This window comes from Condylostylus longicornis, unplaced genomic scaffold, assembly GCF_029603195.1.
Source record: "Condylostylus longicornis isolate FDR11 unplaced genomic scaffold, ASM2960319v2 ptg000005l, whole genome shotgun sequence".
NCBI classification, from domain to species: Eukaryota; Metazoa; Arthropoda; class Insecta; order Diptera; family Dolichopodidae; genus Condylostylus; species Condylostylus longicornis.
In genome coordinates, this window is record NW_026577974.1 from 3338535 (window position 1) to 3353255 (window position 14721).

At 24.7% G+C, this 14721-nt stretch overlaps 1 long non-coding RNA gene across 1 annotated transcript in view; it reads right to left on the reverse strand.

The window, feature by feature from the left end:
* LOC129615444 (uncharacterized) overlaps positions 1-14721 on the reverse strand; it is a 62210-nt gene that overhangs the window by 20403 nt on the left and 27086 nt on the right. Inside the window, exon 2 of the long non-coding RNA XR_008697456.1 lies at positions 77-124. This is a non-coding gene — a long non-coding RNA (uncharacterized LOC129615444). The remainder of the gene's footprint in view (positions 1-76; positions 125-14721) is intronic.

The window sequence follows — 14721 nt, forward strand, 5'->3', positions numbered from 1 at the left end:
CTTGAGTGTAAATAAAATTTTGTAAAATAAAAAATTTGTTTAAGTTTTTGTAATCAACATATGAAATTGTACTCACCTTATCGTAACATATCGTAAAAATGAATGATCAAAGACCGTAACTTATCTGAAAAGAATAAAATTATTAAATAATATTAGTCACAGTATTGAACATCAGGGGGATAAATGTAGATAAAAATTATTTTTCTTTTATGAAAATATTAAGAATAATTTTTGGTTTTGTAAATAATGATAAAGAAATTATTATCTCTAAATAAATAATTACCAGGCTACCTAAACATGTTCATACATGTTCCTGTAGGTACAAAATAATTTTTTAGGATATTTCGTTTTGAACCGAATGATCTTTTAAGAATATGATAACGATTTCGTAGAAAATAATTTTAATTTCAAAGAGAGATGAGTGTAATTTTACAAGATAAAAATTAACAGTGCTGCTGTTTGTTATATTAACAATGTTGTTAAATTAAGTGTTGTAACAGTGTCATCACTTTGCCAATACTTTTTGTATTGTTTTTATTATTGACTATAATATTAAATGCATTTTCAAGTCTTGTTCAGAATGTATGTTTGGGAATTATTTAGTTGGGAAGGGCAACTGATCTAATGAATTCGCCGCGTCAAATGAATTGAGCTCTCATGTTGGGTTAGTCAGTTTTCTAATTCAGACAAAAATTTCTCCAAGTTATATTGCTTATATGGGGTTTTAATAATTTCATAAATTATATTCCAATTTTACAATAAATATTTGAAATATTTTTGAAATTTCATTCAATTATTATAAAAGAATACACCTGTTGCTTTAACGTTATTAAATTATTCCATTGAATTTCTTAAAAAAAAAATTTTTAATTCAGGTTAATTGGTATTTGAAAAAAAAAAACCAACTTTAGACCTCGCCTGCGAAAAAATTCAAGAAATCAATTTTAAATGGTCGTTGGAATATTAAGCAGGAAAACAAATTATGTCTTTAAAATATAAAAACATTAAATATTAAATTATAAATACACAAGTATGTAGGCATGTATACCGTAAAAATAATGATCGTAGTTAAGAAAAAAAAATTATAATTTTCCTTTACTTTCAACTTAACCTTTTTGTGTTTTGTTTTCTGTTCAGTCACCCCCTTATTTTTGTATGAGTTGGAAATAAAACAAAAGAAAAACATAAAAGCCCTACCCCATTCTAAATATTTTTTTGTTGTTATACACAAATAAAATATAAATTTCTCTAAAAAGTCCAATGATTTAAAATTTTTTCTTTATTTCCTCTGTCTCATTTCATAAACTGTTTTACGTTTTATTAAAATATTCTATGAACGGAAAGAATATTTGTCGTCCTTTCTAAGCTCTTTTCCTTTCACCTTTTGCCCATTCCAATTTTCCCTTTTCCAGTTTTTCATGTTTTTTAGGGTTGCTTTGTTTTGTTTCTTGTTTTTGCCCTACCTTAAGGCTAATAATAATTTACACAGAAAAAAATATAAAACAAAAATGTTATCTTACAATAACTTAACCTTAAATTTTCCATTTTGCCTTTGTGTATACCAAGAAAATAAAAAGAAAAAAAAAACAATCCATAAAATTATTATTAAAAGAAAAACACAAGCGTTCCGAAATTCCTGTCAAACAAAACAAAAATAAATCAGTTAATATTTTACACGCTTTAAATATTTTCATGTTTTTTTTATTTTTTTCATTTTAATGTAGTGCTACAAATAATCAAAATATAAACATTTTTTTTCTAGTTACTAGAAAATTTATCGTTAAAGAAAGAGCCAAAAATAATATTTCGATTTTTATGTTTTCAAAAAAATTCTCAAAGTCATATCAATTGTTTTAGTTGGGAAACTATTTTATAATGAGATAGTATAACAATTTTATTACAGCAAGAGTCCTGAGGCAAACAATAAAATTTTTTTTTAAAACCAATACCTTGAATCACATAATCTTATATAACTATAAGTTGGAAATATCCTGTAATCGACTTTGAAATATTGAGCCCCCTTGCGTAGGCGATACGGTTCGAACAAGAAAACTGAAATGAACGAGTCCTCTCAATATACCCTAAGGTGTGAACATTTTATTTCCGTGCCTTCCACATATTTTATTCTATATATATGCACAAAAACAAGGTAGAAAAAAACTAATGGTTTGGCAGTTTGAATAGTTTTAAGAATTTATAACCACCTAGGAGCGTTTTAGCATAGGTTAAAGTCTTCACTATTAGTAGCTTGATGACAATTCGAATCCTTCTATCTTTGTCTCTGGATGATTTTAAACACCTGCATTTAGGAACGATTTTAATCATTTTTTTAATTATTTTTTATTCATTATTTTAGTCTAACCAAAATTTAAACTCATTATGAATTCAAAAAACACAAAATGAACAAATCTCGACACACCAAATATACTCTACAGACGGCCAAATATTCACAATTTATTGCAAATGACTATACCTAGAATATACCATTGGTTCTGTGTATTGATTTAAATGGAAAACATCAATAATACGAAAGAGAAAAAAAACGCGAATTATAAAAAAAAAGGTCCAAAAAGTAATATTCATTTTTTAATTAAGTAGATCCTTTTTTCTTGAATTCCTGTAAAATATCCTTGAATATAATATTGAATTTGAAAGAGCGAAAAAAATAAAAGAGATACGATATAAAAAAGGAAAAGGAAAGACAAAGATGAAATTAAAAATGTTAAAAAAAAAATAAAAACTGATAAAATTACAAAATTCATTTTGAAAATGGACAAAAAAATACTGACGTAGGTATACGAAGAAAGGCTCTTATTTGTGGGTGTAAGTGAATGTGTGCTTGAATTTTAATATTGTGCGATTTCGCCTTCAAAATATTTACTTTCTTTCTTTCTTTTTTTTATTTTAATAATAAAAATGGACTCTAAAATATAACAGTTTTCTTTTTTCAACGTTTTTCTCGTTTTTTATTAAAGCATATTTAAACGAAAAAATATAAATTAGTTAATTAATTTCATGTCGTGATATTTTTCTGTTTTACGATCCTTATTTTATTGGTTTATACAGTGAGCTATTCCTTTTTCGTGTGCTCATCTTTAAATTGAAGAAAAATTGGCAAACAAAAAAAAAGGAAAAATATTTTTTGTTTGTTTTCCTTTTTTTATTTTTTATGGTTAAATCTTTAAATTAAATTTTGGAAAATATATGAAAATTTTTGTATTTTTCATTTTTGATTTTAATATTCAAAATAATTGAAAAACTTTTCATACTGTTTTCGTATTCATTATTTTGGTATACGTGGAACGTTTTTATTATTTAATAAAATCATAATATGTAATTGAAAGAAAAGACCTTGTTAAAATTTAATCAATTTTTCATACATACATGATTTTGGAGGAGCAAAACGGTTAAATATTAAAACAAAATTTTATATTTGCATTTAAATAATTAGTTCTGTTTATAGTGGTATTGTATACATAGATTTTGTTGTTAAATTCAGAGTTTTGTAGCAAATATTGTTATATAAATGAATCTTGTTTACAATTTTATTGTGTAACACAGTCCTCTCGGGCAACGAGGTTGTCGATGAGCTGACAACCCATCTGGAGCTGAATTTGTGCGGCCGCTGCCGGTCTGTGCCTTTTTCCGCTGTGGGGGTATTGGTTAGAGTTTTCTGAACTATTGTGTATTTATTCTTTGAATCTTAGGGATATCTCTAGTTTTATACATGGAATAGTGATATTATGGGCGGAAGCGTGGCGTGGTTACAATAGATAACAATAGAGCAGCTTCTAAATGCAATCGAATTAAATTTTTAGCCCGAAAAGTAAGGCATTTTCTTTTCTCCTGGAACGTTATACGTAAAATATGAACACGACCTTAAAATTGAACTCAAAATGGATTTTCTTCTTATTTAGGATTAAGTTTATTAAATAGTGATTCGACATTTTTGAAAGTTTTCGGATTTCAATGTTTATAGATATAAATGAATCATATACAAATTTTGAGTGAAAGAATACCCACAGTCATAAGTTAGAACTTTAAAATTTAATAGACGTCATTTGTCATTGCCTATGCTGCTTATTTTTTTTTTTTGTTTAACTATGGAATTTTTAAAGTCTAAAGTTTCGAAATGCTGCTCACTTTTGGTATTTATGCAGCTAGAAACTCAAATTTTAGACAGCAGTTTTTTGCATATTTTACACATATTTTTCTGAAATTTAAAATTCATTAAAAATTTGCCATATATTACTCATTTTTCAAAAAAAATTATAAATTTTTTTTTTAATTTTCCAAGTAATTTATAAAATTGTCATACTACATTTTCTTTCCATACATTAACGTAGAATATTCATAAAATGAATTGCGCTTACTGACATTATAAGTTAAATCTCAATTTTTAATATTATTCTTAAGCTTATAACTATATATGTATGTATATTATAGATTACTTTTATAATTTCCTTAAATATTTTAGAATTAAAAGTAAAAATAACAAGGAAAATTACAAGAAGGATTTTAGCACATTCACATATTATACAGACATTCACGTATGTATACAAGAAATTATAATACATAAAATAAACAAAAAAATTAAAATATTTTATATTATTACATACACATAAAAATATGTATATGTGTGTATAATTTATAATATAATAATAACATAGTTAACATTTTTGTATTAAAATATTTTATTCTAAAGTAAATACATATACGTATAACAAGTATAAATGACACAAATTAAAAATGATTTACGCTAGAAAAAGCATAATTTTCTGTTGTCAGAGGAAATGAAATGCCTATACAAACGTACATACATATACTCTGTTTTATTTCTCCCATATTAAAATACAATGTACAATGAAAACATTTTATTTTATATATGTATGTGCATTTGGAATCGTACATACATACATGCATATTATATATACAGAAATTGAAATATATTTACACAAAATGTTTAATGTTCTAAGTAAATTTTGTTTAAATATTTATTTTTTATACTATATTTATACTATATGTATATATAAAATTTTCATTTCAAATTTCAATGTAAAAATGAGAGAATATTTATATTTTGTCATACTAACTGTAATATATATACCTATATGTATAAAACTCTCATTTATAATCTTTAATTTTATTTTTAAATCCTTTAGATTTTATGATTTTCTTAAATGAAATTTTATGATATATATTTTTCCACATATAAGTATGTATGTAATTATTGTGTATTATAATATTTTTTTTAAAAAGGATTTGCAGGTACACCACATGAAAAGAAGCGAATTTCATTATGAAGAGATAATTTTGTGTCTATTATGGTATATTAAATGATTTGCATAATTATAGGCAAATATTAACTGTTATATTAAAGATAATGCTAGCTTTCTGTTTAAAAATGTATAACAGATAAAATGTATAAGAATCTGAGTATATAAAACTCCAATAGGTTCTCGTATATACAGTTTCCTATAAGTAAACGGGAAGTTTAACTTGGAAATGTATTGGCAAATGTCATTTATAATGTTAAAGGGTCGTTTTTACTCATTTCCTTGAAAACTACTCACAACTAGTGCGGGCATAATTTTCTCTTTTTTTTAAGCTGGTGTTTATTTGGAAGTGTTATACAACTAAAGTGTTATACTGTTAAAGTGTTATACTGTCATATTAACCAAGTGTTATTTTGACATAGTGCTAAAGTGTTATATTGGGATAGTTAATTATAATTTAATTTAAAATTTCACCGTTTTTGGCGGAAATGATTCAATCATTTTAGACTTGAAAAATTCATTTATACAGTATTGATTTCCTTTTGAATTCTGTTATACGAGCTGGTTCAACTCATAGATTCAATCATAAATATTGTATTGTTAAATTTTGGTATAGAATTTTAAGAGCCAATAAACTGTTTTTGACACTGTGGTGTGTTCTTAATTTATAAAACTGCAGGACTCTGGTATTACACTGTTATATGTACAGTATAACACTATATGTGTACATACCTTAGATCGAAATCATTCCGATTAACTTCAGGATCAATGTGACTTGATTTTAAACGGTTTGGTAGCCTTTAAGTTTAAACTTTTTGCTGTGTTGTTTTTTTTTCGTTATTCATTATGTTTGCATTATAAAAAAGACGTAAAATTTAGATACGTACACATTTAACGAGTTAAATTTAAAAAATAATCTCATTCTCTCAATTTGTTTTTTTTTTTGTGTTTTTCTTATTATATTATGTGTATAATATAAAATTCATTTATGCTTTTCTTAATTTACTTATATACAACAAAATAAAGTTTAAGCTTTTCGCGTGTGTGTTACACAAGGATATAAAAATACGCTATAAATTACGCTCATATTTTTTTTTTTAATTTTCTTCTTTTTCTCTTATTTATTATTATTATTAAACATTCATTCTTATGTTCTCTTTTCTTTTAGGCAAATAAAGGATGAAGACAACGTAGGAAATATTCGAGACAGAAAAAAAAAAATAGGAGGAATAAAAAAGGAGTAATGAACAAGAGAAATTTTTTTGTTGTTTTCTATAAACTTACATTCATTTTTTGCAATGTAAAAAGAGAAGAGAAGAAAAACTCAAACAAAATGTTTAAAAGCTCTTTTTGAAATTTTGTTTTCCTTTCTAATTTTTGTTTTTCTTTTCTTGTTATTGTTTGTGTTTGCATTTATGTTTTATTTTTTTGTTTTCTTTTTATATATTTTTCGTCATCGTATAAAATTCGCGTTCATTTCTTTGGCTTTAAATTATTTTTTGCTGTTTTTTTTTTGCTGTTTTCTTTTTCTTTATTTTTTCTTGTATTTTGGCATGGAAAAGAAAATTTCATCTTATTGTTTTCTTTTAGTATTATTTTTTAATTTTCAACTTCAATTGTTTGTTTTGTTCAAATAAGACATGAAAAGCAAAAACAAAAAAAAAGAATAACAGTAATAATAACAAAAACAATAATAACAAAAACAATAATAACAAAAACAACAATAAAAGAAACAATAACAAATCCTAAATATTTGTATGTAAGAAAAGAAAACATAATAATAAAGAAAGAGAAAACAGAGAATATTAACGGTAACAAAAGCAAAAAATGTAAAAAGAAAGAAAACAAAATTCAGTTATAAATAATAAAAAAGAAATAACAACAGTTATGAAAAATAACGTCATACACTCATACATATGCATGCGTATATGAATTCGTACATACATACAACTTCCATGAATGTATATATATATATATATAGATATAGTGTGTGTGAGCATTATTTTTTATTATATTATTCGTTACGCATATATTTTTTTTCGTTAAAAAGTAAGTTGCCGCGGAAAGAAGAGGAGGAGGAGGGGGGGGGGGGGGGGAGTCTTGTAATATTATCGTCATTGATGTTTGTAGGTGGTGGTGTAAGAAGAAACAAAAGTATATAGAAGTTATATGTACAAAAAACAAGAATATTTAAAATTAAATTGGTGAAAAATAACAAGCTTACGAGTACAAATATTATTTTCTATAAATATAGAGAGAGTATTTTATTAATTTTTTCTGAAACAAAAGAGGATGAAGTTAGCATGATTAATAAGTAAAATACAAAGAATAATTTAATTAACAAAATATAATTATATACAATGTAGGTCGATATACAAGAGAATTGAATAAAATTTAGGAGAGTCTATACATTATGGGCTCTGTTTTTTAATAGAATTTCGCAGATTTTGTAAGAATTGTAAAATAATTTAAATTGTCTTCGGGTGGCATAAATAGCCTGTATCCCGTCTATTTTGGTGGCGCCTTTCAAACCCAATCGGAGTGCAAAATAAAAATTATTAATTTAATGAAAATTTTTTTAATGTACTGCTTCAATTCAATTTAATGCATTTGAATTCGTTTGAAATCAACTGAGTAAATCAAATTGATTTTATAAATCTAGTTATGTATACTTACATTTCCATTACAATTATTAACATTTTCAATTATATAATATAAACTATTGAATTTCTATGTTATATAAAATAAAATGCTTTTGATAATAAAAAAATAATATTCACTAAAATAGTTCAATTAAAATTAAAATTAACAATGTAGAATAATTCGAATATCAAATCAGTATTATAAAGCCAGTCCATACCTAATCAATTTAATTGGCAACTTATTTAAAATGTTATGCATACAATATGTACAGATTTCTTCAAAAAAAAAATTATAATTTTAGTTCAATACACACAGCCCAATCAGTATAACACATTTTGTTTTTTATTTAATAAAATTTTCTATTTTATCAAATAATTTTCATTTAATCGTGCATTTATTTATTAATTTTGTTTAAATTAGTTTTTTTAAAATTTTCTAAATAAATTGCGAAAGGGATTTGGTTTTGTCAGATTTCTTCTGTATACTTTGAAAATTTTAGAATATTAATTTTTTCGATTAAATTAAAATATTTTTAAAGTGATTTTATTGTAGCAGACGTTTTTTGTTAAATATTTTTGTAATTGATTTAGAAATTATTTTAAAAATATAAATTTTAATTTTGATATTATAAATTCAATTTTATAATGTTGGTGGCATTTATTTCGTATATATACAAACACACAGAATTCATATATGTATACTCGTATGTAAATAATTTAATTTTTTTTAAAATTTTATTTGAATAAGTAGACGCAACACTAATTTTTGCCTCATCAAAATTATAAATCTTTTATTTTCCAGTATGGGACTTAAAATCGCATTATCGCCTCCTAGTGGTGAGTGCCGGTTATGGCGATTGATTGGAAAGGTGATTGAAATGATCAAAGCTAATTTCATATTGTGGCAATGTCTTGCTGCGAAACAAACAAGGTGTTTTGTAAATTTCAGCCTGCTAAATTTTTTGTAAATTTCAACTATCGACAGTCGTTCTAAGTCAAGGTGAAACAGCATATGCCGATTGACTGCGTCACTAAGAGAAAGCTTAGTCGTTAATATGTGAACTCTGAATACCAAATTCACTGCAGTTTAAATAAGCTATTCCATGGTATGCCAGGCTCTGATATGATACTGACTTAGTTTCCAAAGTTGTTGGGATCTACAGTTGGGATTCTAGTCGGGCTTTTATTTAAATAAATGAATATCATTCCAAATTAATGTATATAACAAAATAAAAATAATTAAAATTAAAATATTATTAGGAATTTCTTTAAAATTCCTTTTTTATTTCAGTTAAAATGAAAAATTCCCTAGATTTTGTTTTAAAAATCCTTTTAAAAAATTTTTTTATATTAATTTTTATTCATGAGTACCATGAATTTAATCATCTACATATTTCGCATATTTTATGTTCAATTTCATTGTTTTACATAGACAATTTTAATAAATTATATGATATGTCGGTATGTCCAAATATATATGCTCGTATATGCTATATATATACTCGTACATAGAATATAATTATGTATAAATTTCACTTATAAAAGTATTTTATTTATTCCGCAACATGTTGCACATTTTTTTTTTTAAAGTATGACAGGATAATTCTGATATACACTGATATTCGCATAAAAATTTTTTTGTGTATTATCGGCAAAAAATGTTTTTTTTTTGTTTTTTACTTTTCTATTTTCCTTTTTATTTTTAATATATTCTTATTTTGCGATTATCATATTTTTAGCATATTTTTAGGCAATATTTTAAATAAAATATATATTGAGGGTTCATTGCATTTGTCTCACGTGTATCTATCTGTTCGACAACCATGTTGCCTGTTGCTATTGAAAATAAAACACTGTTTATGTGCGCTCAAGTAATGTAACTACAATTTTTTTTTGGTTCAGCATGGTTGGCTATTGTAAATGGATTCCCGTATTTATTTATGCAAGATATTACATAATTTTTATGTTTGATATTTTTTGGATGAAGTATTTTCACTCCCTTAAAGTTTTCTTTGGTAATTGTATAACTTATCTGATAATTATGGCCCCTAATGAGATATCGTGTGAAATGTACTAGATTTACTATTTCCCATGCTACTTTCCGATAATGATTGCAATTTCATTGAATTTATATTTCTTCTTAAAGACGGGGTCAAAATAACCGTTTAAGAATTTTCATCGGACCGATATTACAATTTTAAGTTCTAATACTTTGGAAAAGGACTGAATTGCATTTGTTACATTCCCAATTATTACGATCTCATGATCTTCAAGCAAATCGAAGAGATATTTCGTTTGGATGAGAGTAAAAAATCATAGGTTCCATAATGTGCTCTTTGCAAATCTTTTGCTTTACTAACAAACTTAAAAATTTCATTCTTTTTTGTTTATTCAACCTTCGTTCTTTTTTCTTTTTTTTGTGATTTTTTCTCTTTGTCTTTTACAATTTATATGAATTTTGTATTCCTATTATTACCGTTATTATTTTTTTTTTGTTTTATATTTACGTTAACTGTAAAACCACAATCATACAAAAAATCTGGAGCGTGTATAATTTAAATTGGAAAGAAATGGTATAGAATGTAAAATTCATACATTGGCAAATAAAAGAGAATCTGGCAAATAGCAATAATAAGCGAATAAAAAAAAATGCTTGTAAAAGTAAATATTTTTGTTGTTTTTTTTTTCTAGCTCAAATATGAAAATAATGAAAAAAAAAAACAAGCAGAAATTTGAATTTTCTTTCACTGTCGCATATGTGTGTGTTTACATTGATGTGTACGTGTATGTGCATAAGCAAGTATGTTTTTATTATAAATATTATTTTTTTTTTCTCCTTTTTGTTTTCTTTTAGTTCCGTTTGTTCTTTTATTTTCTTTTAGTTTGTTATTTCTTTTTATGAATATTCAATGACTCGTGCATATTATGCATATAAAAAATAAAGGACTCCTACGTATACGTGTGTTAGTGTCTGTGCGTGTGTTTATATTTATCAATATTAATATATAATATTCTTATCATCGTCAGTCATCATAGCCATATTACATTAATGAAATATGTTTGAGAACAATAATAATAAAAAAAATATGAATACGAAAATGTTAAAATATATCCGATAATATTTGGATTTTCTATATAGAACTAAGTTTCTCAACATATATTTAGTATAGATGCTGCTGTATAAAATTTAAGTTTATAAATAAGTATAATAGTTTATTACTTTCTTTGAATATTTTCAAAATTTTCCATAATTGCTGATTCGAAGCTAGATATTTAGACTTTCAACTGGAAATTAATAAGATGTTGAATAATATTTTAAGGTCTGATAATTTTCGTTTAAACATAAATTGTTGAATTACTGAATGTAAATCTAGTTTAGCTTTTAAAAATTAATTTCTGAATCTAGCTGAATCGTTGAAATAAATTGCTAAATTCACCATATAATCATAAATTTCTTAAGAGAACATAAATACCACATATTCTTATAGCACTATAGAACTCAAGTTGCTCTGCTATAGCATTAAAGAACTCATTAAGCTTGCTACCGTTTTTGTATTTTAAATTCTTTACGTTATTTAATTCGTTTATTCGCTGTTTTTTTGTTTGGTGCTGAGTACGGTACAACTAGAGCTGGAATGTCTTTGAAAAATATGGCTGTAGGTGTTGTAATCTAAAATAGTTTGAGAATAAATTTTATATAGCCTCACATATTTATATAAAATGTCGTGTAAATTATAATAAATGCAATGCTTACATTCAAAATATATGCAAATATTTTATAATTCCAGTAAATGTCATATAATTCAAAAAAAAAAAAACAAAAAAAAAAATGCTCTTTACATATTATAATTTTTTTCCTTTTTTTTTTTTTATTTTTTTTTATTTTTTTAAATCTAATGTAAACATTAAAAAAAAAACAGAAATGAAAAAATAAAAAAATCTGGAAAGATTTTTTATTTTTTTTTTTTTAAGAGATTTTTGTTTTGTTTTTTTTTTTCTTTGCATTTGTTTTTTTTTTATTTGCTTTCATCCCCACCATTTTAGAGGACAAAATCATGTATTTATACTGTAATAAAATATGTGAAATAGAAAATTTGCATAATCTGTCTTTATATGCTCTTAAAAAAAAAAATTTACATTTACATAAATGTATAAGTACGTGTCTATGTACAATTCAAAATAGCAGGTACATAACTTACATACATATATATGTACACATATGTATAAAAAATCCTTTTTAATAATATTTAAGAGTTCTTTCACATTTTTTAACACATTTCGATTACGATAAACAAGAGACGGTGAGAGCGTACAAGGGAGAGAGGGAGAGAGTGAGAAGAATTGAAATAAAAAATAGAGAGAGAATAACAAAAAGTTCATATTTTATTAATAAAATTTCCATTTTTGAAATGTTGCTTATTAAAATCAAGATTATTTATTATAATAATGTTGTCTGTCATTGAATTAACTAAGATTATGTTTGATATATAATGTGAGTATATTATGAATTATACTTGCGTTTTTGTATTGACTTAAGCACGTAATTAATTAGATATATGTACAATATAAATTTAAAACCTTATGGGCTGCGACTTAATTTTCTTTTTTAGAATATTGCTTACTTGTTTGTTTGTTTCAATTTTTTTTCGAGTATGCAAAATTTGAAGCAGTTTTCGAGCGAAGGTTTTATGGTTTCGGAACCAGAGAATTTTGTAATTTTCCCGCCTTCTTTTATAGTCTTTGTTATTATTTTCATGATGTTTTAATGTTAATCGTTTTAAAATTTATTTTGTTGCATTGTTGTTTTATTGTTTTATGTTAGTTCATTTGTTTGCTTTAGTGTTAGTGTGTGATAATTTGTTTTTATCGTTTGTTTACAATTAATTTTTGTTTGTTTTTTTCGCTACTTGATTGTTCCGAAATCAAGTAGCGAAACAATTCCGAAATTTCATACTTCGGAAATCGCAATTTGAGTGTTTGAAATTTTAGTTTATATTGTCATTTACTTTTTATAAGAGCACAAACATCAAAACAGCAGGTTTTAAATTATTTCTAAAATTAAATTTTTACATTACGATTTTGGGTAAGTGAAATTTTTTTCGATATCCTATAGTAATAACGATTTAATACTTTTCGGTTCTAATTTTTCTTTTTTTCATTTTTTCCTTCATTAAATTATGAAAAAACAAATGTACTTTAATCAAAACCTTTTCATTTCTTTAGAATGGCATTTCATTGTTCATTCAATTCATATTTTCCTTCTTTAATTTTTTTTTTGTATAAAATGAAAAAAAAAAAATGTCATAAGGAAATGTAATGAGAAATTTTCTCACGTTGATTAGGAGAAAATGAAAATGACAAAAATGTATAAGAAGCATATTAAAATAATAAAGGATTTATTTTCATACTTGTTACTTTATTGTATCCTTATCTATATACATATATACAAGTACAAGTATATTATATACACATGTCTATATGTATATGAAGTACATAAGTAAGTAAAAATACGTGCTTATTTTAAATACCTGTCATTCGAGTATAAAACAAAAAGAAATTTTTTTTTTTTGTAGTCTGATGCAATTTTCTTTATTTTCATTTCTTATTAAAGAAGGTGGATTTAGATTGTTGCGTGAGTGAAGTGTTTTTCGAAAAGATTTTTCTCTTTTCTTTATTTGTAATTATCTTTCAAATTAAATTTATTATATTTTTCCTATATGACATGTGCACGTACAAATCTACATACATTAAATAATTTCTTTTTTTTTATAAAAAATATGCAAAATATGCGTTCGTATTTTACATTGGATTTTATTAGTAAAGACATAAGATTCATTCATGTAAGTTTGTTGTATATTAATGCGTGATTTCATATTGGGACATATTATATATAGTGTCTTCATCAAGAAGACTAATAAGTTGATAAGATATTAAGTTGTCTTTTGGTATATATCTTAGGTAAATGTCTAATACTAAAACAGTGTATGAAATGTTTTTAAAGAAGAGCGAAAAACAAAAAAAAAATCTGCCAAAGTACATCTAATCTTTTAATATTCTTGACATTTTTAAGATTATTATACTTTTAATATGTTGAAATAAATATATAATTATAGGTATTTTTTATTTCGTTTTCTATTCAATTTGGGAGCATAGGACATGGTTCTGGCTACTCGTTTTTTACCCTGCGAATTCGATTCAAGGGCTTTTCTTGGGATGTTACTTATTGGCCTTCGAAGGGTGTAGCCTATTCATATCCACTTTTTCCTCATGATCTGGATATATACTGGTTCCTGCCCTGTTAATTCCCAGAGATCTTTGTTACTATGGTTATTCTTGACGTGAAACGAGGGCTATTATTTTGATAACAGAGTTCGGTATTGCGACATTTCGCCTATTCCGACATCTAGATAAATTACCCTTTTTTGGTTGTTGATATACTTTCTGTGCTCCATATCGCGTTAGGTTTAGGTATACTTCGCGATTGATATGCAATTATTAGAAAATTATATGTATAAGTATATATTTTTAAATTAGAATGTATTCCTAGACATTTTGTTAAGAATTTTAAAATTCATGTTAATATTTTTAACGGAATTATTTTACTATATTAATAGTTTTGACAATAGAACATTTTTTTAAAATTAGTTTAAGCAATAAACGCCACTTGGTACCCCTAACCCTCCCTACCATGCTTTTCATCAGCATATCTGTATATTAAACACAGCTACAATACGTACAACGCATTAATTTGAATGAATTTAACTATAAATCTACGTATACCCTGTATTTGCACGAAGTTGAAA